The sequence below is a fragment of the Aegilops tauschii genome, chromosome 2, assembly GCF_002575655.3.
Source record: "Aegilops tauschii subsp. strangulata cultivar AL8/78 chromosome 2, Aet v6.0, whole genome shotgun sequence".
NCBI classification, from domain to species: Eukaryota; Viridiplantae; Streptophyta; class Magnoliopsida; order Poales; family Poaceae; genus Aegilops; species Aegilops tauschii.
The window spans coordinates 206,722,807-206,750,167 of NC_053036.3; positions in this window are offsets into that span (position 1 = coordinate 206,722,807).

The window sequence follows — 27,361 nt, forward strand, 5'->3', positions numbered from 1 at the left end:
CGATGCTATGATGGAGATCAAGGTGTCAAGCCGGTGACGATGGAGATCATGACGTTGCTTTGGAGATGGAGATCAAAGGCACAAAATGATGATGGCCATATCATGTCACATATTTTGATTGCACATGATGTTTATCCTTTATGCATCTTATTTTGCTTAGTACAGCGGTAGCATTATAAGATGACCCCTCACTGAATTTCAAGGTATAAGTGTTCTCCCTGAGTATGCACCGTTGCTACAGTTCGTCGTGCCGAGACACCACGTGATGATCGGGTGTGATAAACTCTACATTCACATACAACGGGTGCAAGCCAGTTTTGCACATGCAGAATACTCGGGTTAAACTTGACGAGCCTAGCTTATGTAGATATGGCCTCGGAACACTGAGACCGAAAGGTCAAACATGAATCATATAGTAGATATGATCAACATAGTGATGTTCACCATTGAAAACTACTCCATCTCACGTGATGATCGGACATGGTTTAGTTGATATGGATCACGTGATCATTTAGCTGACTAGAGGGATGTCTATCTAAGTGGGAGTTCTTAAGTAATATGATTAATTGAACTTTAATTTATCATGAACTTAGTCCTGATAGTTTTTGCATATCTATGTTGTGGATCAATAGCTCGCGTATAGCTCCCCTGTTTTATTTTTTATATGTTCCTAGAGAAAAATAAGTTGAAAGATGATAGTAGCAATGATGCGGATTGGGTCAGTGATCTGAGGATTATCCTCATTGCTGCACAGAAGAATTATGTCCTTGAAGCACCGCTAGGTAACAGACCTATTGCAGGAGCAGATGCAGACGTATGAACGTTTGGCAAGCTCGGTATGATGACTACTTGATAGTTTAGTGCGCCATGCTTTAGGCTTAGAACCGTGACTTCTAAAACATTTTGAAAGCCACGGAGCATATAAGATGTTCCTAGAGCTGAAATTGGTATTTCAGACTCATGCCCGAGTCGAGAGGTATGAGACATGTGACAAGTACTTTGCCTACAAGATGGAGGAGAATAGCTAAGGCAGTGAGCATGTGCTCAGACTGTCTGGGTACTAAAATCGCTTGAATCAAGTGGGAGTTAATCTTCCATCTAAGATAGTGATTGAAAAAGTTCTCTAGTCACTATCACCAAGTTACTAGAACTTCGTGATGAACTATAATATGCAAGGGATAATAGAAACGATTCCCAAGCTCTTCGCGATGCTGAAATCAGCGAAGGTAGAAATCAAGGAAAAGCATCAAGCGTTGATGGTTGACAAGACCACTAGTTTCAAGTAAAAGGGTGAGGGAAAGAAAGGGAACTTCAAGAAGAATGGCAAGCAAGTTGCCACTCACATGAAGAAGCCCAAAGCTAGACCCAAGCCTGAAACTGAGTGCTTCTACTTCAAAGGAAATGGTCACTGGAAGCGGAACTGCCCCAAATACTTGGTGGATAAGAAGGATGGCAAAGTGAACAAAAGTATATATATGATATACATGTTATTGATGTGTACTTTACTAGTGTCCATAGTAGCCCCTGGGTATTTGATACTGTTTCAGTTGCTATGATTAGTAACTTGAAACAGGAGTTACAAAATGAACAGAGACTAATTGAGGGGGAGGTGACGATGTGTGTTGGAAGTGATTCCAAGGTTGATAAGATCACCATCGCACACTCCCTTTACCTTCGCGATTAGTGTTGAACCTAAAATAAATGTTATTTGGTGTTTGCGTTGAGCATAATATGATTGGATCATGTTTATGCAATACGGTTATTCATTTAAGTCAAAGAATAATTGTTATTTTGTTTACATGAATAAAACCTTCTATGGTCAGACACACAAGGTAAATGGTTTATTGAATCTCGATCTTAGTGATACACATATTCATTATATTGATGCCAAAAGATGCAAAGTTCATAATGATAGTGCAACATATTTGTGGCACTGCCGTTTAGGTCATATTGGTGTAAAACGCATGAAGAAACTCCATGCGGATGGATTTTTTGGAATCACTTGATTATGAATCGTTTGATGCTTGCGAACCATGCCTCATGGGCAAGATGACTAAGACTCCGTTCTCTGGAAAAATAGATCGAGCCGCTGACTTATTGGAAATAATACATGTTGATGTATGCGGTCCAGTGAGTGTTGAGGCTCGCGGCGGGTATCGTTATCTTCTGACCTTCACAGATGATTTGAGCAGATATGGGTATATCTACTTAATGAAACACAAGTCTGAAACATTTGAAAAGTTCAAAGAATTTCAGAGTAAAGTGGAGAATCATCGTTACAAGAAAATAAAGTTTCTATGATCTGATCGCGAAAACGAATATTTGAGTTACGAGTTTGGCCTTCAATTAAAACAATGTGAAATAGTTTCACAAACTCATGCTATCTGGAACACCACAACATAATGGTGTGTTCGAACGTCGTAACTATACTTTATTTGGATATGGTGCGATCTATGATGTCTCTTACCGATTTACCACTATCATTTTGGGGTTATGCATTAGAGACAACTGCATTCACGTTAAATAGGGCACCATGTAAATCCGTTGAGAAGACACCATATGAACTGTGGTTTAGCTAGAAACCTAAGCTGTCGTTTCTTAAAGTTTGGGGTTGTCATGCTTATGTTAAAAAGCTTCAACCTGATAAGCTCGAACCCAAATCGAAGAAATGCGTCTTCATAGGATACCCAAAGGAAACTGTTGGGTACACCTTCTATCACAGATCTGAAGGCAAGATATTCGTTGCTAAGAATGGATCCTTTCTAGAGAAGGCGTTTCTCTCGAAAGAAGTGAGTGGGAGGAAAGTAGAACTTTATGAGGTAATTGTACCTTCTCCCGAATTGGAAAGTAGTTCATCACAGAAATCAGTTTCAGTGATTCCTACACCAATTAGTGAGGAAGCTAATGATGATGATCATGAAACTTCAGATCAAGTTACTACCGAACCTCGTAGGTTAACCAGAATAAGGTCCGCACCAGAGTGGTACGGTAATCCTGTTCTGGAGGTCATGTTACTTGACCATGATGAACCTACGAACTATGAGGAAGCGATGATGAGCCCAGATTTCGCGAAATGGCTTGAGGCCATGAAATATGAGATGGGATCCATGTATGAGAACAAAAGTATGGACTTTGATTGACTTGCCCAATGATCGGCGAGCCATTGAGAATAAATAGATCTTCAAGAGGAAGACAGATGTTGATAGTAGTGTTACTATCTACAAAGCTTGAGTTGTCGCAAAAAAGGTTTTCGACAAGTTCAAGGTGTTGACTACGAGAAGATTTTCTCACTCGTACAATGCTTAAGTCTGTCCGAATCATGTTAGCAATTGCCACATTTTATGAAATCTGGCAAATGGATGTCAAAACTACATTCCTTAATGGATTTCTTAAAGAAGATTTGTATATGATGCAACAAGAAGGTTTTGTCAATCCTAAAGGTGCTAACAAAGTGTGCAAGCTCCAGCGATCCATCTATGGATTGGTACAAGCATCTCGGAGTTGGAATATACGCTTTGATAAGGTGATAAAAGCATATGGTTTTATACAGACTTTTGGTGAAGCCTGTATTTACAAGAAAGTGAGTGGGAGCACTACAGCCTTTCTGATAAGTATATGCGAATGACATATTGTTAATCAGAAATGATGTAGAATTTTCTGGAAAGCATAAAGGAGTGTTTGAAAGGAGTTTTCCAAAGAAAGACCTCCGTGAAGCTGCTTACATATTGAGCATCAAGATCTATAGATATAGATCAAGATGCTTGATAAGTTTTTTCAATGAGTACATACCTTGACAAGTTTTTAAAGTAGTTCAAAATGGAACAGTCAAAGAAGGAGTTCTTGCTTGTGTTGCAAGGTGTGAAGTTGAGTAAAGGCTCAAAACCCGACCATGGCAGAAAATAGAAAGAGAATGAAAAGTCATTCCCTATGCCTCAGTCATAGGTTCTATAAAGTATGCTATGCTGTGTATGAGACCTATTGTGTACCTCACCATGAGTTTGGCAAGAGGGTACAATAGTGATCCAGGAGTGGATCACCGGACAGCGGTCAAAATTATCCTTAGTGGAATAAGGACATGTTTCTCAGTTATGGAGGTGACAAAAAGTTCGTCGTAAAGGGTTACATCGATGCAAGCTGTGATACTGATCCGGATGACTCTAAGTCTCAGTCTGGATACATATTGAAAGTGGGAGCAATTAGCTAGAGTAGCTCTGTGCAGAGCATTGTAGACGTAGACAATTTGCAAAATACATACGGCTGTGAATGTGACAGACTCGTTGACTAAACTTCTCTCACAAAGCAAAACATGATCATACCTTAGTACTCTTTGGGTGTTAATCACATGGTGATGTGAACTAGATTAGTGACTAGTAAACCCTTTGGGTGTTGGTCACATGGCGATGTGAACTATGGGTGTTAATCACATGGTGATGTGAACATTGGGGTTGAACCACATGGCAATGTGAACTAGAATATTGACTCTAGTGCAAGTGGGAGACTGAAGGAAATATGCCCTAGAGGAAATAATAAATTTGTTATTTATATTTCCTTATATCATGATAAATGTTTATTATTCATGCTAGAATTGTATTAACCGGAAACTTGATACTTGTGTGAATACATAGACAAAACAAAGTGTCCCTGGTATGCCTCTACTTGACTAGCTCGTTAATCAAAGATGGTTAAGTTTCCTAACCATAGACATGTGTTGTCATTTGATGAACATGATCACATCATTAGGAGAATGATGTGATGGCAAGACCCATCCATTAGCTTAGCATAATGTCGTTAAGTTTTATTGCTATTGCTTTCTTCATGACTTATACATATTCCTCTGACTATGAGATTATGCAACTCCCGAATACCGGAGGAACACCTTGTGTGCTATCAAACGTCACAACGTAACTGGGTGATTATAAAGATGCTCTACAGGTGTCTCCCAAGGTGTTTGTTGGGTTGGCATAGATCAAGATTAGGATTTGTCACTCCGAGTATCGGAGAGGTATCTCTGGGCCCTCTCGACAATGCACATCACTATAAGCCTTGAAAGCAATGTGACTAATGAGTTAGTTGCCGGATGATGCATTACGGAACGAGTAAAGAGACTTGCCGGTAACGAGATTGAACTAGGTATGATGATACCGACGATCGAATCTCGGGCAAGTAACATACCGATGACAAAGGGAACAACGTATGTTGTTATGCGGTTTGACCGATAAAGATCTTCATAGAATATGTAGGAACCAATATGAGCATCCAGGTTCCGCTATTGGTTATTGACTGGAGATGTGTCTCGGTCATGTCTACATAGTTCTCGAACCCGTAGGGTCCGCACGGTTAACGTTCGATGACGATTTGTATTATGAGTTATGTGATTTGATGACCGAAGTTTGTTCGGACTCCCGGATGAGATCATGGACATGACGAGGAGTCTCGAAATGGTTGAGAGGTAAAGATTCGTATATTGTAAGGTTGCATTTGGACATCGAAATAGTTCCGAGTGATTCGGTCATTTTTTTGGAGTACCGGGAGGTTACCAGAACCCCCCGGGGGAAATCATGGGCCTTATGGGCCATGGGAGAGAAGAGGGGACAACCCACAAGGGGGAGCCCCCCCAAGTGGAGTCCGAATAGGAAGGGGAGGGGGCGCAGCCCCCCTTTCCCTCTTCCCCTCCTCTTCTTCCCCCTTTTCCCCCTCCGTAGAAAGGAAGGAGGGGGGCCGAATCCTACTTGGACAGGGAGTCCAAGTAGGGGAGTCCAAGTAGGACTCCCCCCCCTTGGCGCGCCCCCTCTAGGGCCGGCCTCCTCCTCCCCCCTCCTTTATATACGTGGGAGGGGGGCACCCCAAAGACACACCAAGTCTTCTCTTAGCCGTGTGCGGTGCCCCCCTCCACAGTTACACATCTCGGTCATATCGTCGTAGTGCTTAGGTGAAGCCCTGCATCGGTAACTTCATCATCACCGTCGCCACACCGTCGTGCTGAAGGAACTCTCCCTCGGCCTCAACTGTATCAAGAGCTCGAGGGACGTCATCGTACTGAATGTGTGCTGAACACGGAGGTGCCGCACGTTTGGTGCTTGGATCGGTTGGATCGTGAAGACGTTTGACTACATCAACCGCGTTACTAAATGCTTCCGCTTTCGGTCTACGAGGGTACGTGGACACACTCTCCCGTCTCATTGCTATGCATCTCCTAGATAGATCTTGCGTGATCGTATGATTTTTTTTGAAATACTGCGTTCCCCAACACCATCCCTCCATAGCATTAGTTGCTTATGGTGGGATTTGAGAGAGAGAGAGAGGGATTCGAGCATTCTTGTGTTAGACCTGAAGAGATTTGTGAGAGTTCTTGAGAGAGATTTCATCTAAGCATACACCCACTCCTCCTCTCTCTTTTGACCAAAGCAATTTGTGATTTGAGCAAGTCTTGAGCATTTCCCACTCGATCTTGTTACTCTTGGAGGTTGGAGACTCCTAGGCAGTAGGAGTGCTCCGGTGAGGAATCAACTTGTGATTTGTCCCCCAGAAAGTTTGTGAAGGTTTGGAGGCCGCCTCAAGGTCTACCACTAGTGGTTAAGAAACGCCTTCATGGTGTTGTCTCAAAGGGAGAATAGGGTGAGCCTTCGTGGCGTTGGTGTGCCTTCGTGGTAACATCCACCTCTCTACGGTGACTAGCTTCCCTCCAAGGAATTGAACATCGGGATACATCCTCGTCTCCGTGTCTTCGATTATCTCTAACCCTAGCCACTACTTGTGGTTTACTTTGGTCCCTTGACCTTGCATTCACTACATATATTATCGTCCTCGTTATATCGTGTTGGCTATTTCCTTGTAGTGATTATTTAGGCCTACAATTTATATTTCGCAATTCATACTTGGTACTATTGATATATCTTGTGATTAGTGTGAATTTTTATATTGTGTCATACACTTCCATATCTTGTGATATTGCTCAAGTAAGTTTGTGTAACTTACTTGTGCAAGTGAGCATCCTTGTTGTGCTCATCTTGTTTAGATTAAGTTGCTGGTGCACCTAGTCGAGCCTTGTGTATTTAGGATTTGTGCTTGAAAAATATCCTCTTAGTTCATTTCCGCATTAGGATTAAGCCAAATCCGTAGAAGTTTTTTAAAACGCCTATTCACCCCCTCTAGGTGACATCGTGGTCCTTTCACCAGGCCCGAGCGGTATGTTTTTGGCCTGTTTGGTTACTCGGGTCGAATCGAAAAGTTGGCCCGCATGGAACTTAAAACACCTCTTGGCCTGCATTCAGAGGAACGGTCGAATCGGCCGTTTCTAGCGAGTCGGGCTGAGTGGAGCCATATCGAGGGCACATCGGTGAGTCGGGTTGCACGAGGTGATGAGAGTACTATACAGGTTGTAGGTGGTTTCTTCTCCTACCTCCATTAAGCTCCTTCTCTAATCTCATTTCTTCCGTCCCTTCAAATCTACACAATGATGCTTTGATTCGAGATAAGCTCTATATAAAAATATGCAGATTGATGTTATGGTTCCATTCAGGCGATCAGTTTGTAGTTTCATTGACAGCAAATGTTTAACTTTGCATGTTCGGAGTTATTTTTGGTTGAATTTTGTCAAATTCATCATGCATGATCGACAACATCTCATAGTTTCACAGGAGTTTCGTGTTGCACATTTTCTGTTCCGACGATCATAGGCGAGTAGATCTACCTCTTACTCATGGAGTGTACATATGCATATGTGTGATCTGTTTTAACAACACTCTAATCTCCTCTAGCAGGTTGTTCCTCTCGGCCTCATCTCTCGTGTCCTGCTACACCGGCGTCACCGCGGGCGTCGCTCCTCCCGGCCTCCTCTTCCGCATGTTGTTGCACTAGCGCCACCACCGGCGTCGTTCCTCTCAACCTACTCTCCCGTGTCCTACTACATGCGTATGGTCATCGTTCCTCTCTACCCTCTTTCGCATGTCCTACTACACTGAAGCCATCGATGGCGTCGTTCCTCTCGGCCTCCTCACTCATGTCCTACTAAACTGGTATTGTTGCCATCGTCGTTCTTTTCGGCCTCCTCCTCTACATCCTACTACGCCGCCGCCGCCATGGCGTGCGCACTGTATGTTTTCTTATCATCCTCTGCCTGAGCGCCCTCTTATTTGTTACTCCACACATACTACTTCTCTACGGTGATGACGCTAGCAACTAGTTCGCCACACCGTCGATGTGATCGCTCGCCCGCGACTTCGTGCTCGTCGTGTAGGATGCGGCACCACGACCACCGTCCACCGTAGTCACCGAGGCACTCTAGTATAACTCTGTGTGTTATGTGTAGATGTTAACTCTTAATCATGTCCAATGTAGAAAACCAAACAACGTGTAGTTGCATGAGCTCAGTCAATGCGAGCAACCAAACGCAGTGCGTACAGTCATTGCTATGATGCAGGGAGAGGGCATGCAGGCAAGCAATCAACATGCAGATGTCCATTTTTTCGGTTTTTTTGTCTACATTAGCTCAATCACACTCACTTGAGACAAGTATGTAAAGTGGCAAAAAAGATGTAAGTAACCAAACGCGTTCATAATGATGCACATAAGGTCACACAAACCAACAAACACATATATTCCAGAGTATTACCCAATCCTAAGCTCCACATTAATTTTTTTTGCCATGGTTGTTAGCCACCACTTAGGCACATCTATTAATTTTTGCCATGCGACCATTTTACCTTTTCCAAAACAAGAATACTTTTATCAAAATGTTGAACATTTTTGGAATACGAATATTTTTTAAAAATGAGCATTTTTTTAATTGAAAAAATTCAAATCACGATTATTTGGAAAACATAAAACATTTTTTAAAAATATGAACAATTTTTCAATTTTGCACATTTTTTAATAAACACGAACGTTTTTCGCAAGTGAACATTTCTTGAAATCTGTGAAAAAATTAACATAGAAGAAAAGAAAACAAAAACAACAAATTTAGGAAAAAATAAAACAAAAAGAAGATAGTAAAGAAAACAAACAACAAAACAATCGGTACAGGGGACCTTCTAGATGCTTCTCAAAACCGGTTGACTCGCATTGTGTATATAGCTCAATATGGGCGGCCCATCTATTGATTTTCAATAAAAGTTCATCGATTTTGGAGAAAAGTTCACAAATCTGAAAAAAGTTCGTTGATTTTTAATAAAAGTACATAGATTTTTAATAAACGTTCACAAATTTTTAAATAAGTTCATCGATATTGAAGAAACGTACACAAATTTTCAAAAAAAATCATCGTTTTTAAAAAACAGTTCATCAATTTTCAAAATAATCAGAATTTTTATAATGAAAAAATCAAATCGAGTATTAAAAAATGTTCATGCGTTGTAAAAAAAGTTCATAAATTAGGAAAAAGTTCATAATTTTGAAAAAATATATTCATTGAATTTTGAAAAAGTTCACAAATTTCAAAAAAGTTATCAAGTTTGAAAAAGTCATCAAATTTGGAAGAAATATTCATCAAATTTGAAAAGAGTTCATCAATTTGAAGCTTGATTTGAAAAAAAGTTCATTGATTTGGAAAAACAATCATCGAATTAGAAAATGTCCGTGCATTTCAAATAAAAATAAAAATAAATAAAAAGAGAGTAAAGAAAAGAAAAGAAATAAAAGATAAAGGGAAGACAGAACCAAATAGTGAAATGGATAGAAGGAGTCACAACGCGTCTGTTGAACCTAGTGGCTAGTGCAGTTTGAACAGAAAGTGTAGGTTGCGGGTTCGACTCACCACATACGTGAGTGTTTTGCAGGATTTTAGAAAAAGAAAACAGGCAAATGGGCCGGCCCAGCGTGGAGGGATGGATGTGCGCCCGTTTGCGGGTATGGAAGGAATGGGCGCCTTAAGCGCCGTTTAGGAAACGCCTTCCCTACTGCGATTAAAATGGTTGCAACGAATGAATGATTGCCAGGGCCATTTACCGTTTGGCTAGTTTTCTTTTCAACGGTGGTTTCTTTTCGGGTCTCTTTGTTTCTTTCTCTTTTCTTCCCTTTGCGGTTTTCTTGAAGTGTTATTTTTTTGCCTTTTTGTTTTTGGTTTATTTCTTTTTGGTTTTGGGATGAATTCTTAATTTCACAATACCTTTCAAATCCTCCTAGCCACCAATAATTCTTGCTAAGAAGAATGCTCATGTTGTGGCAATTCCACCAAGAAGGTAATGGGTTACTCATGTAGCAGCGTGTCCTTGTATTATGCTAAAGCTCCAAAACAATCTTTCATTTTATTTTTTAACGGATGTAAACATAGATATGGAAAATGATTGAAACCATGCATTTTTTAGAAATGTTTTTCTAAGATGCGAGTTTTAAAAATCACGACTTCAATTTTTTTGCAAACTTCAAAAATATTCTCAAATTCGAAATATTCATGAAGTATAAAAAACGCTCACAGATTTTAAAAAATTACATAATCTAAAAATATATTAATGTATTTAAAATCATGATTTAAAAATATTCACTAATTTCAGAAAATTTCCATGAATTAAGAAAAATCACTAATTTTCAAAAGCGGTAATATATTTTAAAAATGCTCACATATAAAAAAATAATCTCAAATTTGAAAATGAATGTGTCTTATAAAATATTGGATTTATAAATATATCCGTATATTTAGAAAATGTTCATGATTTCATAAAAGTATTCCGGAATTTTACTAATATGTAGGCGGAAAAAAGAGAAGAAAAAGAAACGCAGGGAGGAGCAGAACATTGTATGCTTTCGACTCGTCAGGTCCATACAACAAACAGCGAAAAGAGACTGAAGAATCCGGCCATATGGTGTTTGCTGTCCACACTCCCCTTGTCCCTCAGCCCCCAGCGTGACTGTTCCGCACATGCGGTTCATCTGAACCGCTAGCCAGCCACCACTGAAACTCGTATCCGTTGACATCGACGTCTTGAGATGTATCGCCATGGAAAGAGCGAATCGACAGGAGGTTTGGAGCCACGAGTGTTCAGCGTCAGAGAAACCGAGACCAGCAAAAAGTTGAAGCCACCACACGAGATTTGTGGTGGTGCACCTGCCGTCTCAAGTCTCGACCAACGTCCGCACAACGGAACGGTCGTAGTGTGCCTGCCACATCTCGTGAGCATAGCGAAAGTGAGATTGTTTTTGTCTGTATCTTTATTATTCATCACAAGTTGAACTTTTTTTCAAGTACTGTGTGAGGTATGGCAAGTCACATCTCAGGAAATGAAAGAAAAATGTACTCACTTCAGCACACGGCCAAAAAGATAGAGCTATATATTCTGTAGAAGACGGCAAGATACATGGCTGCACGGTGTAAGTCAGCGTTAGTACGCGCAAGAACACTCTCAAGTTGTGGCTTGTGTGGGGGATTTGTTGTCACGCCTAGTCCCTACAGCCGCCACCTCCTCTAAAGAGTCAGGGTTTATTTGCCTCTCACGAGCTCCGTCGTCGGTCCGCCTCGTATCCGGTGGTTTTAGGGCCATGGGAGCGGAGTGGATCCCGGCCTTTGTTGGTGGGAGGGCTTCATTTTAGATTTTTTTTCGAATTTTGTTAGGGTTTGTGTCCTGCTCAGGAAGACGAGACAGTGACGGCTCCCTGAAGATGGGATAAGGTTCTTCCTGCCTAGGCCCCGTTCCGATGATGCTTCTAGCATCGTCGATGGTCTGCGAAGGTGTTGTTGGGGAACGCAGTATTTTAAAAAATCTACCTACGATCACGCAAGATCTATCTAGGAGATGCATAACAACGAGAAGGGAGAGTGTGTCCGCGTACCCTCGTAGACCGAAAGCGGAAGCGTTATGTTAACGCGGTTGATGTAATCGTACTCTTCGCGATCCAATCACGATCCAACCGATCAAGTACCGAACGCACGACACCTCCGAGTTCTACACATGTTCAGCGCGATGACGTCCCTCGAGCTCTTGATCCAGCAGAGGTTCGGGGATGTAGATGAGTTCCGTCAGCACGACGGCGTGATGACGGTGTTGATGATGTGATCCGCGCAGGGCTTCGCCTAAGCACTACGACAATATGATCTGAGGTGTAATTTGTGGAGGGGGGCACCGCACACGGCTAAGACAATTGATTTTGTGTGTTCTAGGGTGCCCCCTGCCTCCGTATATAAAGGAGGAGAGGGGGAGGCCGGCCGGCCCCTGTAGGGCACGCCAAGAGAGAGGAGTCCTACTAGGACTCCAAGTCCTAGTAGGATTCCACTTGGTGGAAGGGGGAAGAAGGAAGGGAGAGGAGAGGGAGAGGGAAAGGGGCGCCGCGCCCCCTCCCCTAGTCCTATTCGGACTCCCCATGGGGGGGCACCTCCTCGTGGCCTACCCAATCTCTCCCCTAAGGCCCATGTTGGCCCATTACTTCCCGCGGGGGGGGGGGGGGGGGGGAGGGTTCCTCTAACCCCTCCGGCACTCCGTTTTTACCCGGTACCTCTCGGAACTCTTCCGGTGTCCGAATAACATCGTCTAATATATCATTCTTTATGTCTCGACCATTTCAATACTCCTCGTCATGTCCGTGATCTCATCCGGGACTCCGAACAATATTCGGTCATCAAAACACATAACTCATATAATACAAAATCGTCATCGAACGTTAAGCGTGCGGACCCTACGGGTTCGAGAACTATGTAGACATGACCGAGACACATCTCCGGTCAATAACCAATATCGAAACCTGGATGCTCATATTGGTTCCTACATATTCTACGAAGATCTTTATCGGTCAAACCGCATAACAACATACGTCATTCCCTTTGTCATCGGTATGTTACTTGCCCGAGATTCGATCGTCGGTATCATCATACCTAGTTCAATCTCGTTACCGGCAAGTCTCTTTACTCGTTCCGTAATGCATCATCCCGCAACTAACTCATTAGTCACATTGCTTGCAAGGCTTATAGTGATGTGCACTACCGAGAGGGCCCAGAGATACCTCTCCGATACACGAAGTGACAAATCCTAATCTCGATCTATGCCAACCCAACAAACACCTTCGGAGACACTTGTAGAGCATCTTTATAATCACCCAGTTACGTTGTGACATTTGATAGCACACAAGGTGTTCCTCCGGTATTCGGGAGTTGCATAATCTCATAGTCAAAGGAATATGTATAAGTCATGAAGAAAGCAATAGCAATAAAACTGAACGATCAGCATGTTAAGCTAACGGATGGGTCTTGTCTATCACATCGTTCTCCTAGTGATGTGATCCCGTTCATCAAATGACAACACATGTCTATGGTCAGGAAACTTAACCATCTTTGATTAACAAGCTAGTCAAGTAGAGACATACTAGGGACACTCTGTTTTGTCTATGTATTCACACATGTACTAAGTTTCCGGTTAATACAATTCTAGCACGAATAATAAACATTTATCATGATATAAGGAACAACTTTATTATTGCCTCTAGGGCATATTTCCTTCAGTCTCCCACTTGCACTAGAGTCAATAATCTAGTTCACATCGTCATATGATTTAACACCAATAGTTTACATCTTTATGTGATTAGTTCACATCACCCAAAGGGTTTACTAGAGTCAATAATCTAGTTCACATCGCTATGTGATTAACACCCAAAGAGTACTAAGGTGTGATCATGTTTTGCTTGTGAGAGAAGTTTAGTCAACGGGTCTGCCACATTCAGAGCCGTATGTATTTTGCAAATTTTCTATGTCTACAATGCTCTGCACGAAGCTACTCTAGCTAATTGCTCCCACTTTCAATATGTATCCCGATTGAGTCTTAGAGTCATCCGGATCAGTGTCAAAGCTTGCATCGACGCAACCCTTTACGATGAACTTTTTGTCACCTCCATAACCGAGAAACATGTCCTTATTCGACTAAGGATAATTTTGACCGCTGTCTAGTGATCCACTCATGGATCACTATTGTACCCTCTTGCCAAACTCATGGTGAGGTACACAATAGGTCTCGTACATAGCATATTTTATAGAATCTATGACTGAGGCATAGGGAATGACTTTTCATTCTCTTTCTATTTTCTGCCGTGGTCGGGTTTTGAGTCTTTAGTCAACTTCACACCTTGCAACACAGGCAAGAACTCCTTCTTTGACTGTTCCATTTTGAACTACTTCAAAAACTTGTCAAGGTATGTACTCATTGAAAAAAACTTATCAAGCGTCTTGATCTATATAGATCTTGATGCTCAATATGAAAGTAGCTTCACCAAGGTCTTTCTTTGAAAAACTCCATTCAAACACTCCTTTATGCTTTCCAGAAAAAATTCTACATCATTTCCGATCAACAATATGTCATTCACATATACTTATCAGAAAGGCTGTAGTGCTCCCACTCACTTTCTTGTAAATACAGGCTTCACCGCAAGTCTGTATAAAACTATATGCTTTGATCAAATCATTAAAACGTATATTCCAACTCCGAGATGCTTGCACCAGTCCATAGATGGATCGCTGGAGCTTGCACACTTTGTTAGCACATTTAGGATTGACAAAACCTTCTTGTTACATCATATACAACTCTTCTTTAAGAAATCCATTAAGGAATGCAGTTTGACATCCATTTGCCAGATTTCATAAAATGTGGCAATTGCTAACATGATTCGGACAGACTTAAGCATCGCTACGAGTATGAAAATGTCATCGTAGTCAACACGTTGAACTTGTCGAAAACTTTTTGCGACAATTCGAGCTTTGTAGACAGTAACATTACCGTCAGCGTCTGTCTTCTTCTTGAAGATCCATTTATTCTCTATGGCTTGCCGATCGTCGGGCAAGCCAACCAAAGTCCACACTTTGTTCTCATACATGGATCCCATCTCAGATTGCATGGCCTCAAGCCATTTCGCGGAATCTGGGCTCATCATCGCTTCCTCATAGTTCGTAGGTTTGTCATGGTCAAGTAACATGACCTCCAGAATAGGATTACCGTACCACTCTGGTGCGGACCGTACTCTGGTTGACCTATGAGGTTCGGTAGTAACTTGATCTAAAGTTTCATGATCATCACCATTAGCTTCCTCGCTAATTGGTGTAGGAATCACCGGAACTCATTTCTGTGATGGACTACTTTCCAATTCGGGAGAAAGTACAATTACCTCATCAAATTCTACTTTCCTCCCACTCACTTCTTTCGAGAGAAACTCCTTCTCTAGAAAGGATCCATTCTTAGCAACGAATATCTTGCCTTCGAATCTGTGATAGAAGGTGTACCCAACAGTCTCTTTTGGGTATCCTATGAAGACACATTTCTCCAATTTGGGTTCGAGTTTATCAGGTTGAAGCTTTTTCACGTAAGCATCGCAACCCCAAACTTTTGAGAAACGATAGCTTAAGTTTCTTGCCAAACCATATTTCATACAGTGTCGTCTAAACGGATTTAGATGGTGCCCTATTTAATGTGAATGCAACTGTCTCTAATGCATAACTCCAAAACGATAGTGGTAAATCGGTAAAAGAAATCATAGATCGCACCATATCCAATAAAGTACGGTTATGATGTTCGGACACACCATTACGCTGTGGTGTTCCAGGTGGCGTGAGTTGTGAAACTTATTCCACATTGTTTTAGATGAAGGCCAAACTCGCAACTCAAATATTCGCCTCCGTGATCAGATCATAGAAACTTTATTTTCTTGTTACGATGATTCTCCACTTCACTCTGAAATTCTTTGAACTTTTCAAATGTTTCAGACTTGTGTTTCATTAAGTAGATATATCTATTGTTGGGGAACGCAGCAATAATTCAAAATTTTCCTACGTGTCACCAAGATCAATCTAGGAGATGCTAGCAACGAGAGAGAGAGAAGTGCATCTACATACCCTTGTAGATCGCGAGCGGAAGCGTTCAAGAGAACGGGGTTGATGGAGTCGTACTCGTCGTGATCCAAATCACCGATGATCCAAGCGCCGAACGGACAGCACCTCCGCGTTCAACACACGTACGGAGCGGTGAAGTCTCCCATGCCTTGGTCCAGCAAGGAGGAGGGAGAGGTTGAGGAAGAAGGCTCCAACAGCAGCACGACGGCGTGGTGGTGGTGGAGTGACAGTTCTCCGGCAGGGCTTCGCCAAGCACACGCGGAGGAGGAGAGGTGTTGGGGAGGGGAGGGGCTGCGCCTTGGATGTGGTGCTGCAGCCCTCCCCTCACCCCTCTATTTATAGGGAGAAGGGGGAAGGGGGCCGGCCCCTCTAGATGGGATCTAGAGGGGGGCGGCGGCCAAGGGGGAAGGTGGCTTGCCCCCCAAGCAAGGGGGGGGGGCGCCCCCTTTAGGGTTCCCCCCAAACCCTAGGCGCATGGGCCCTAGGGGGGGTTGGCGCCCAGCCCACTAAGGGCTGGTTCCCTTCCACCTACAGCCCATAAGGCCCTCCGGGGCAGGTGGACCCCGGGAACCCCTCCGGTGGTCCCGGTACAATACCGGTATACCCCCGGATATTTCCGGTGACCGTATGGTGACTTCCCATATATAAATCTTTACCTCCGGACCATTCCGGAACTCCTCGTGACGTCCGGGATCTCATCCGGGACTCCGAACAACATTCATCAATCACATACAAACCTTCCTTATAACCCTAGCGTCATCGAACCTTAAGTGTGTAGACCCTACGGGTTCGGGAATCATGCAGACATGACCGAGACACCTCTCTAGCCAATAACCAACAGCGGGATCTGGATACCCATGTTGGCTCCCACATGTTCCACGATGATCTCATCGGATGAACCACGATGTCGGGGATTCAATCAATCCCGTATACAATTCCCTTTATCAATCGGTATGTTACTTGCCCGAGATTCGATCGTCGGTATCCCAATACCTCGTTCAATCTCGTTACCGGCAAGTCTCTTTACTCGTTCCGTAATGCATGATCCCGTGACTAACTACTTAGTCACATTGAGCTCATTTATGATGATGCATTACCGAGTGGGCCCAGAGATACCTCTCCGTCATACGGAGTGACAAATCCCAGTCTCGATTCGTGCCAACACAACAGACACTTTCGGAGATACCTGTAATGCACCTTTATAGCCACCCAGTTACGTTGTGACGTTTGGTACACCCAAAGCATTCCTACGGTATCCGGGAGTTGCACAATCTCATGGTCTAAGGAAACGATACTTGACATTAGAAAAGCTCTTAGCAAACGAACTACACGATCTTGTGCTATGCTTAGGATTGGGTCTTGTCCATCACATCATTCTCCTAATGATGTGATCCCGTTATCAATGACATCCAATGTCCATGGTCAGGAAACCATAACCATCTATTGATCAACGAGCTAGTCAACTAGAGGCTTGCTAGGGACATGTTGTGGTCTATGTATTCACACATGTATTACGGTTTCCAGTTAATACAATTATAGCATGAACAATAGACAATTATCATGAACAAGGAAATACAATAATAACCATGTTATTATTGCCTCTAGGGCATATTTCCAACAGTCTCCCACTTGCACTAGAGTCAATAATCTAGTTCACATCACTATGTGATTGTAATGAATCCAACACCCATGGGGTTTGTTCATATCTCGCTTGTGAGAGAGGTTATTAGTCAACGGGTCTGAACTTTTCAGATCCGTGTGTGCTTTACAAATCTCTATACCATCTTGTAGATGCAGCTACCACACGCTACTTGGAGCTATTCCAAATAACTGCTCTACTATACGAACCCGGTTTACTACTCAGAGTCATCCGGATTAGTGTCATAGTTTGTATCGACGTAACCCTTTACGACAAACTCTTTTACCACCTCCATAATCGAGAAAATTCCTTAGTCCACTAGTTACTAAGGATAAGTTCGACCGCTGTCATGTGATCCATTCCTGGATCACTATTGTACCCCTTGACTAACTCATGGCAAGGCACACTTTAGGTGCGGTACACAACATAGCATACTGTAGAGCCTACGTCTAAAGCATAGGGGACGACCTTCGTCCTTTCTCTCTCTTCTGCCGTGGTCAGGTCTTGAGTCTTACTCAATACTCACACCTTGTAACACAGCCAAGAACTCCTTCTTTGCTGATCTATTTTGAACTCTTTCAAAATCCTGTCACGATATGTATTCATTTGAAAGTACTATTAAGCGTTTTTTGATCTATCCTTATAGATTTTGATGCTCAATGTTCAAGTAGCTTAATCCAGGTTTTCCATTGAAAAACACTTTTCAAATAACCATGTATGCTTTCCAGAAATTCTACATCATTTCTGATCAACAATATGTTAACAACATATACTCATCAAAAATTCTATAGTGCTCCCACTCACTTCTTTGGAAATACAAGTTTCTCATAAACCTTGTAAAAACCCAAAATCTTTGATCATCTCATCAAAGCGTACATTCCATCTCCGAGATGCTTACTCCAGTCCTTAGAAGGATTGCTGGAGCTTTGCATACTTGTTAGCATATTTCAGGATTGACAAAACCTTCTGGTTGTATCACATACAACCTTTCCTCAAGAAAATCGTCGAGGAAACAATGTTTTGACATCCTATCTGCAAGATTTCATAAATAATGCAGTAACTGCTAATATAATTCCAACAGACTCTTAGCATCGCTACGAGTGAGAAAGTCTCATCGTAGTCAACTCCTTGAACTTGTCAAAAAACATCTTAACAACAAGTCGAGCTTTCTTAATGGTGACACTTACCATCATTGTCTGTCTTCCTTTTAAAATCCATCTGTACCCAACAGCCTTACGACCATCAAGTAGTTATTCCAAAGTCTATACTTTGTTTTTTATACATGGATCCTCTCTCGGATTTTATGGCCTCGAGCCATTCGTCGGAATCTGGGCCCACCATCGCTTCTCCATAACTCGTAGGTTCATTGTTGTCTAGCAACATGACTTCCAATACAGGATTACGTACCACTCTGAAGTAGCATGCATCCTTGTCGTCCTACGAGGTTTGGTAGTGACTTGATCCGAAGTTTCATGATCACTATCATAAGCTTCCACTTCAATTGGTGTAGGTGCCACAGGAACAACTTCCTGTGTCCTGCTACACACTAGTTGAAGTCATGGTTCATAACCTCATCAAGTCTCCACCATCCCCCCACTCAATTCTTTCGAGAGAAACTTTTCCTCGAGAAAGGACCCGTTTCTAGAAACAATCGCTTTTGCTTCCAGATCTGAAATAGGAGGTATACCCAACTGTTTTGGGTATTCTATGAAGATGCATTTATCCGCTTTGGGTTCGAGCTTATCAGCCTGAAACTTTTTCACATAAGCGTCGCAGCCCCAAACTTTTAAGAAACGACAGCTTAGGTTTCTCTAAACCATAGTTCATACGGTGTCGTCTCAACGGAATTGTGTGATGCCCTATTTAAAGTGAATGCGGTTGTCTCTAATGCCTAACCCATAAACGATAGTGTAATTCGATAAGAGACATCATGGTATGCACCATATCCAATAGGGTGCAGTTATGATGTTCGGACACACCATCACACTATGGTGTTCCAGGCGGTATTAGTTGTGAAACAATTTCCACAATGTCTTAATTGTGTGCCAAACTCGTAACTCAGATATCTCTATGATCATATCATAGACATTTTATCCTCTTGTCTCAACGATCTTCAACTTCACTCTGAAATTACTTGAACCTTTCAATAATTCAGACTTGTGTTTCATCAAGTAAATATTCTCAGCATCTACTCAAATCATCTGTGAAGTAAGAACATAACGATATCCACCGCGTGCCTCAGCACTCATTGGACTGTACACATCAAATGTATTACTTCCAACAAGTTGCTCTCTTGTTCCATCTCACTGAAAACGAGGCCTTTCAATCATCTTGCCCATGTGGTATGATTTGCATGTCTCAAGTGATTCAAAATCAAGTGAGTCCAAACGATCTATCCGTATGGACTTTCTTCATGCATATATACTAATAGACATGGTTCGCATGTCTCAATCTTTTCAAAAACGAGTGAGTCCAAAGATCCATCAACATGGAGCTTCTTCATGCGTTTTATACCAATATGACTCAAATGGCAGTGCCACAAGTATGTGGTACTATCATTACTATTTTATATCTTTTGGCATGAACATGTGTATCACTACGATCGAGATTCAATAAACCATTCATTTTAGGTGCAAGACCATTGAAGGTATTATTCAAATAAACAGAGTAACCATTATTCTCCTTAAATGAATAACCGTATTGCGATAAACATAATCCAATCATGTCTATGCTCAACGCAAACACAAAATAACAATTATTTAGGTTTAATACCAATCCCGATGGTAGAGGGAGCGTACGATGTTTGATTACATCAACCTTGGAAACACTTCCAACACATATCGTCATCTCACCTTTAGCTAGTCTCCGTTTATTCCATAGCCTTTTATTTCGAGTTACCAACACTTAGCAACCGAACCGATATCTAATACCCTGGTGCTACTAGGAGTACTAGTAAAGTACACATTAATATAATGTATATCCAATATACTTCTATCGACCTTGCCTGCCTTCTCATCTACTAAGTATCTAGGGTAGTTCTGCTTCAGTGACCGTTCCCCTCATTACAGAAGCACTTAGTCTCGGGTTTGGGTTCAACCTTGGGTTTCTTCACTAGAGCAGCAACTGATTTGCCGTTTCATGAAGTATCCCTTCTTTCCCTTGCCCTTCTTGAAACTAGTGGTTTTACTAACCATCAACAATCGATGCTCCTACTTGATTTCTACTTTCGCGGTGTCAAACATCGCGAGTTGCTCAAGGATCATCATGTCTATCCCTGATATGTTATAGTTCATCACGAAGCTCTAATAGCTTGGTGGCAGTGACTATGGAGAACCATCACTATCTCATCTGGAAGACAACTCCCACTCGATTCAAGCGATTGTAGTACTCAGACAATCCGAGCACATGCTCAACGATTGAGCTTTTCTCCCTTAGTTTGCAGGCTTAAGAAACTTGTTAGAGGTCTCATACCTCTTGACGTGGGCACGAGCCTAAAATCCCAATTTCAGCTCTTGGAACATCTCATATGTTCCACGACGTTTCAAAATGTCTTCGGTGCCTCAATTCTAAACCGTTCAACATTACACACTGAACTATCACGTAGTCATCAAAACGTGTATGTCAGATGTTCGCAACATCCACAGACGACGCTCGAGGTTCAGCACACCGAGCGGTGCATTAAGGACATAAGCCTTCTGTGCAGCAATGAGGACAATCCTCAGTATACGGACCAAGTCTGCATAATTGCTACTGTCAACTTTCAACTAAATTTTCTCTAGGAACATATCTTAAACAGTAGAACCAAAACGTAAGCTACGACATAATTTGCAAAGACCTTTTGACTATATTCATGATAATTAAGTTCATCTGATTATTAAATGAACTCCCACTTAGATAGACATCCCTCTAGTCATCTAAGTGATACATGATCCGAGTCAACTAGGCCGTGTCCGATCATCACGTGAGACGGGCTAGTCATCATCGGTGAACATCTTCATGTTGATCGTATCTTCTATACGACTCATGTTCGACCTTTCGGTCTCTTGTGTTCCGAGGCCATGTCTGTACATGCTAGGCTTGTCAAGTCAACCTAAGTGTTTCGCATGTGTAAATCTGGCTTACACCCGTTGTATGCGAACGTTAGAATCTATCACACCCGATCATCACGTGGTGCTTCGAAACAACGATCCTTCGCAACGGTGCACAGTTAGGGGGAACACATCTCTTGAAATTTTAGTGAGGGATCATCTTATTTATGCTACCATCATTTTAAGCAAATAAGATGTAAACATGACAAACATCAGATGCAAATCATAAAGTGACATGATATGGCCAATATCATCTTGCGCCTTTGATCTCCATCTTCGAGGCGCGGCATGATCACCTTCGTCACTGGCATGACACCATGATCTCCATCATCATGATCTCCATCATCGTGTCTTCATGAAGTTGTCTCGCCAACTATTACTTCTACTACTATGGCTAACGGTTAGCAATAAAGTAAAGTAATTACATGGCATTTTCATTGACACGCAGGTCATACAATAAATTAAGACAACTCCTATGGCTCCTGCCGGTTGTCATACTCATCGACATGCAAGTCGTGATTCCTATTACAAGAACATGATCAATCTCATACATCACATATATCATTCATCACATCCTTTTGGCCATATGACATCACATAGCGTACCCTGCAAAAACAAGTTAGACGTCCTCTAATTGTTGTTGCATGTTTTACGTGGCTGCTATGGGTTTCTAGCAAGAACGTTTCTTACCTACGCAAAAGCCACAACGGTGATATGCCAATTGCTATTTACCCTTCATAAGGACCCTTTTCATCGAATCTGATCCAACTAAAGTGGGAGAGACAGACACCCGCTAGCCACCTTATGCATCAAGTGCATGTCAGTCGGTGGAACCTGTCTCACGTAAGAGTACGTGTAAGGTCGGTCCGGGCCGCTTCATCCCACAATGCCGCCGAATCAAGATAAGACTAGTAACGGTAAGCAAATTGAACAAATCATCGCCCACAACTACTTTGTGTTCTACTCGTGCATAGAATCTACGCATAGACCTAGCTCATGATGCCACTGTTGGGGAACGCAGCAATAATTCAAAATTTTCCTATGTGTCACCAAGATCAATCTAGGAGATGCTAGTAATGAGAGAGAGAAGTGCATCTACATACCCTCGTAGATCGCGAGCGGAAGCGTTCAAGAGAACGGGGTTGATGGAGTCGTACTCGTCGTGATCCAAATCACCGATGATCCAAGCGCCGAACGGACGGCACCTCCGCGTTCAACACACGTACGGAGCGGTGACGTCTCCCACGCCTTGATCCAGCAAGGAGGAGGGAGAGGTTGGGGAAGAAGGCTCCAACAGCAGCACGACGGCGTGGTGGTGGTGGAGTGACAGTTCTCCGGCAGGGCTTCGCCAAGCACACGCGGAGGAGGAGAGGTGTTGGGGAGAGGAGGGGTTGCGCCTTGGATGTGGTGCTGCAGCCCTCCCCTCACCCCCTCTATTTATAGGGAGAAGGGGGAAGGGGGCCGGCCCCTCTAGATGGGATCTAGAGGGGGGCGGCGGCCAAGGGGGAAGGTGGCTTGCCCCCCAAGCAAGGGGGGCGCCCCCTTTAGGGTTCCCCCCAAACCCTAGGCGCATGGGCCCTAGGGGGTTGGCGCCCAGCCCACTAAGGGCTGGTTCCCTTCCACCTACAGCCCATAAGGCCCTCTGGGGCAGGTGGACCCTCCCGGTGGACCCCCGGAACCCCTCCGGTGGTCCCGGTACAATACCGGTATACCCCCGAATATTTCCGATGACCGTATGGTGACTTCCCATATATAAATCTTTACCTCCGGACCATTCCGGAACTCCTCGTGACGTCCGGGATCTCATCCGGGACTCCGAACAACATTCGGCAATCACATACAAACCTTCCTTATAACCCTAGCGTCATCGAACCTTAAGTGTGTAGACCCTACGGGTTCGGGAATCATGCAGACATGACCGAGACACCTCTCTAGCCAATAACCAACAGCGGGATCTGGATACCCATGTTGGCTCCCACATGTTCCACGATGATCTCATCGGATGAACCACGATGTCGGGGATTCAATCAATCCCGTATACAATTCCCTTTATCAATCGGTATGTTACTTGCCCGAGATTCGATCGTCGGTATCCCAATACCTCGTTCAATCTCGTTACCGGCAAGTCTCTTTACTCGTTCCGTAATGCATGATCCCGTGACTAACTACTTAGTCACATTGAGCTCATTTATGATGATGCATTACCGAGTGGGCCCAGAGATACCTCTCCGTCATACGGAGTGACAAATCCCAGTCTCGATTCGTGCCAACACAACAGACACTTTCGGAGATACCTGTAATGCACCTTTATAGCCACCCAGTTACGTTGTGACGTTTGGTACACCCAAAGCATTCCTATGGTATCCGGGAGTTGCACAATCTCATGGTCTAAGGAAACGATACTTGACATTAGAAAAGCTCTTAGCAAACGAACTACACGATCTTGTGCTATGCTTAGGATTGGGTCTTGTCCATCACATCATTCTCCTAATGATGTGATCCCGTTATCAATGACATCCAATGTCCATGGTCAGGAAACCATAACCATCTATTGATCAACGAGCTAGTCAACTAGAGGCTTACTAGGGACATGTTGTGGTCTATGTATTCACACATGTATTACGGTTTCCAGTTAATACAATTATAGCATGAACAATAGACAATTGTCATGAACAAGGAAATACAATAATAACCATTTTATTATTGCCTCTAGGGCATATTTCCAACATCTATATCTGCTCAAATCATCTGTGAAGGTCAGAAAATAATGATACCCGCCGTGAGCCTCAACACTCATTGGACCGCATACATCGGTATGTATTATTTCCAATAAGTCATTGGCTCGCTCCATTGTTCCGGAGAACGGAGTATTAGTCATCTTGCCCATGAGGCATGGTTCGCAAGTATCAAATGATTCATAATCAAGTGATTCCAGAAATCCATCTGCATGGAGTTTCTTCATGCGCTTTACACCAATATGACCTAAACGACAGTGCCACAAATATGTTGCACTATCATTATCAACTTTGCATCTTTTGGCATCAATATTATGTGCATCACCGCGATCGAGATTCAGTAAACCATTTACATTGGATGTAAGACCATAGAAGGTTTTATTCATGTAAACAGAACAACAATTATTCTCTGACTTAAATGAATAACCGTATCGCAATAAACACGATCCAATCATATTCATGCTCAACGCAAATATGAAATAACATTTATTTAGTTCCAATACTAATCCCGAAGGTAGAGGGAGTATGCGATGGTGATCTTATCAACCTTGGAATCATTTCCAACACACATCGTCACCTCGCCCTCAACTAGTCTCTGTTCATTTTGTAACTCCTGTTTCGAGTTACTAATCATAGCAACTGAACCAGTATCAAATACCCAGGGGCTACTATGAACACTAGTAAAGTACACATCAATAACATGTATATCATATATACTTTTGTTCACTTTGCCATCCTTCTTATCCTCCAAATATTTGGGGCAGTTCCGCTTCCAGTGACCATTTCCTTTGCAGTAGAAGCACTCAGTTTCAGGCTTGGGTCCAGCTTTGGGCATCTTCATGGGACTGGCAACTTGCTTGCCGTTCTTCTTGAAGTTCCCTTTCTTTCCCTTGCCCTTCTACTTGAAACTAGTGGTCTTGTCAACCATCAACACTTGATGCTTTTCTTGATTTCTACCTTCGCCGATTTCAGCATCGCTAAGAGCTCGGGAATCGTTTTCGTCATCCCTTGCATATTATAGTTCATCACGAAGTTCTAGTAACTTGGTGATAGGGACTAGAGAACTCTGTCAATCACTATCTTATCTGGAAGATTAACTCCCACTTGATTCAAGCGATTGTAGTACTCAGACATTCTGAGCACATGCTCATTGGTTGAGCTATTCTCCTCCATCTTGTAGGCAAAATACTTGTCAGAGGTCTCATACCTCTCAACTCGGGCATGAGTCTGAAATACCAATTTCAGCTCTTAGAACATCTTATATGCTCCGTGGTGTTCAAAACGTTTTTGAAGTCCCGGTTCTAAGCCGTAAAGCATGACACACTAAACTATCAAGTAGTCATCATATCGAGCTTGCCAAACGTTCATAACGTCTGCATCTGCTCCTTCAATAGGTCCGTCACCTAGCGGTGCATCAAGGACATAATTCTTTCGTGCAGCAATGAGGATAATCCTCAGATCACGGACCCAGTCCGCATCATTGCTACTATCATCTTTCAACTTAGTTTTCTCTAGGAACATATCATAAATAAAACGGGGAAGCTATACGCGAGCTACTGAACTAAAACATAGATATGCAAATACTATCATGACTAAGTTCATGGTAAATTTAAGTCCAGTTAATCATATTACTTTAGAACTCCCACTTAGATAGACATCCCGCAAGTCATCTAAATGATGACGTGATCCATATCAACTAAACCATGTCTGATCATCACGTGAGATGGAGTAGTTTTCAATGGTGAACATCTTTATGTTGATCATATCTACTATATGATTCACGTTCGACCTTTCGGTCTCAGTGTTCCGAGGCCATATCTGCATATGCTAGGCTCGTCAAGTTTAACCCGAGTATTCTGCACGTGCAAAACTGGCTTGCACCCGTTGTATGTGAACGTAGAGCTTATCACACCCGATCATCACGTGGTGTCACGGCACGACGAACTGTCGCAATGGTGCATACTCAGGGAGAACACTTATACCTTGAAATTTAGTGAGGGATCATCTTATAATGCTACTGCCGAACTAAGCAAAATAAGATGCCTAAAAAGATAAACATCACATGCAATCAAAATATGTGACATGATATGGCCATCATCATCTTGTGCCTTTGATCTCCATCTCCAAAGCACCGTCATGATCTCCATCATCACCGGCTTGACACCTTGATCTCCATCGTAGCGTCGTTGTCGTCTCGCCAACTATTGCTTCTACGACTATCGCTACCGCTTAGTGATAAAGTAAAGCAATTACATAGCGACTGCATTTCATACAATAAAGCGACAACTATAAGGCTCCTGCCAGTTGCTGATAACTTTTACAAAACATGATCATCTCATACAACAACTTATATCTCATCACGTCTTGACCATATTGTTGGGGAACGCAGTGTTTCAATTTTTTTACCTACGATCACGCAAGATCCATCTAGGAGATGCATAGCGACGAGCGGGGAAGAGTGTTTCCACGTACCCTCGTAGACCAAAAGCGGAAGTGTTTAATAACGCGGTTGATGTAGTCTAACGTCTTCGCGATCCAACCGATCCAAGTACCGAACGTACGGCACCTCCGTGATCCGCACACATTCAGCTCGGTGACGTCCCTCGAGCTCTTGATCCAGTTGAGGACGAGGGAGAGTTCCATCAGCACGACGGCGTGACGACGGTGATGATGAAGTTACCGGCGTAGGGCTTCGCCTAAGCACTATGATGATATGACCGAGGTGTTGAACTGTGGAGGGGGGGCACCGCACACGGCTAAGAGATTGTCTGTTGTGCCTTTGGGGTGCCCCCTGCCCCCGTATATAAAGGAGGGGAGGAGGAGGCCGACCAACAAGGGGGGCGCCAGGGAGAGGGGAGTCCTACTAGGACTCCAGTCCTAGTAGGATTCGGCCCCCCCCTTTTTTCCTTCTACCGGAGGGGGAAAGGGGAAGGAGAGGGAGTAGGAGAAGGAAAGGGGGGTGGCGCCCCCTTCCCAAGTCCAATTCGGCCTCCTCCCTTGTGGGGGGCGCACCCGCCCTTTGTGGGCTGGTTAGCCTCCCTCCTATGGCCCATAAGGCCCATATCTTTCCCCGGGGGCTCCGGTAACCCCTGCGGTACTCCGGTATGTA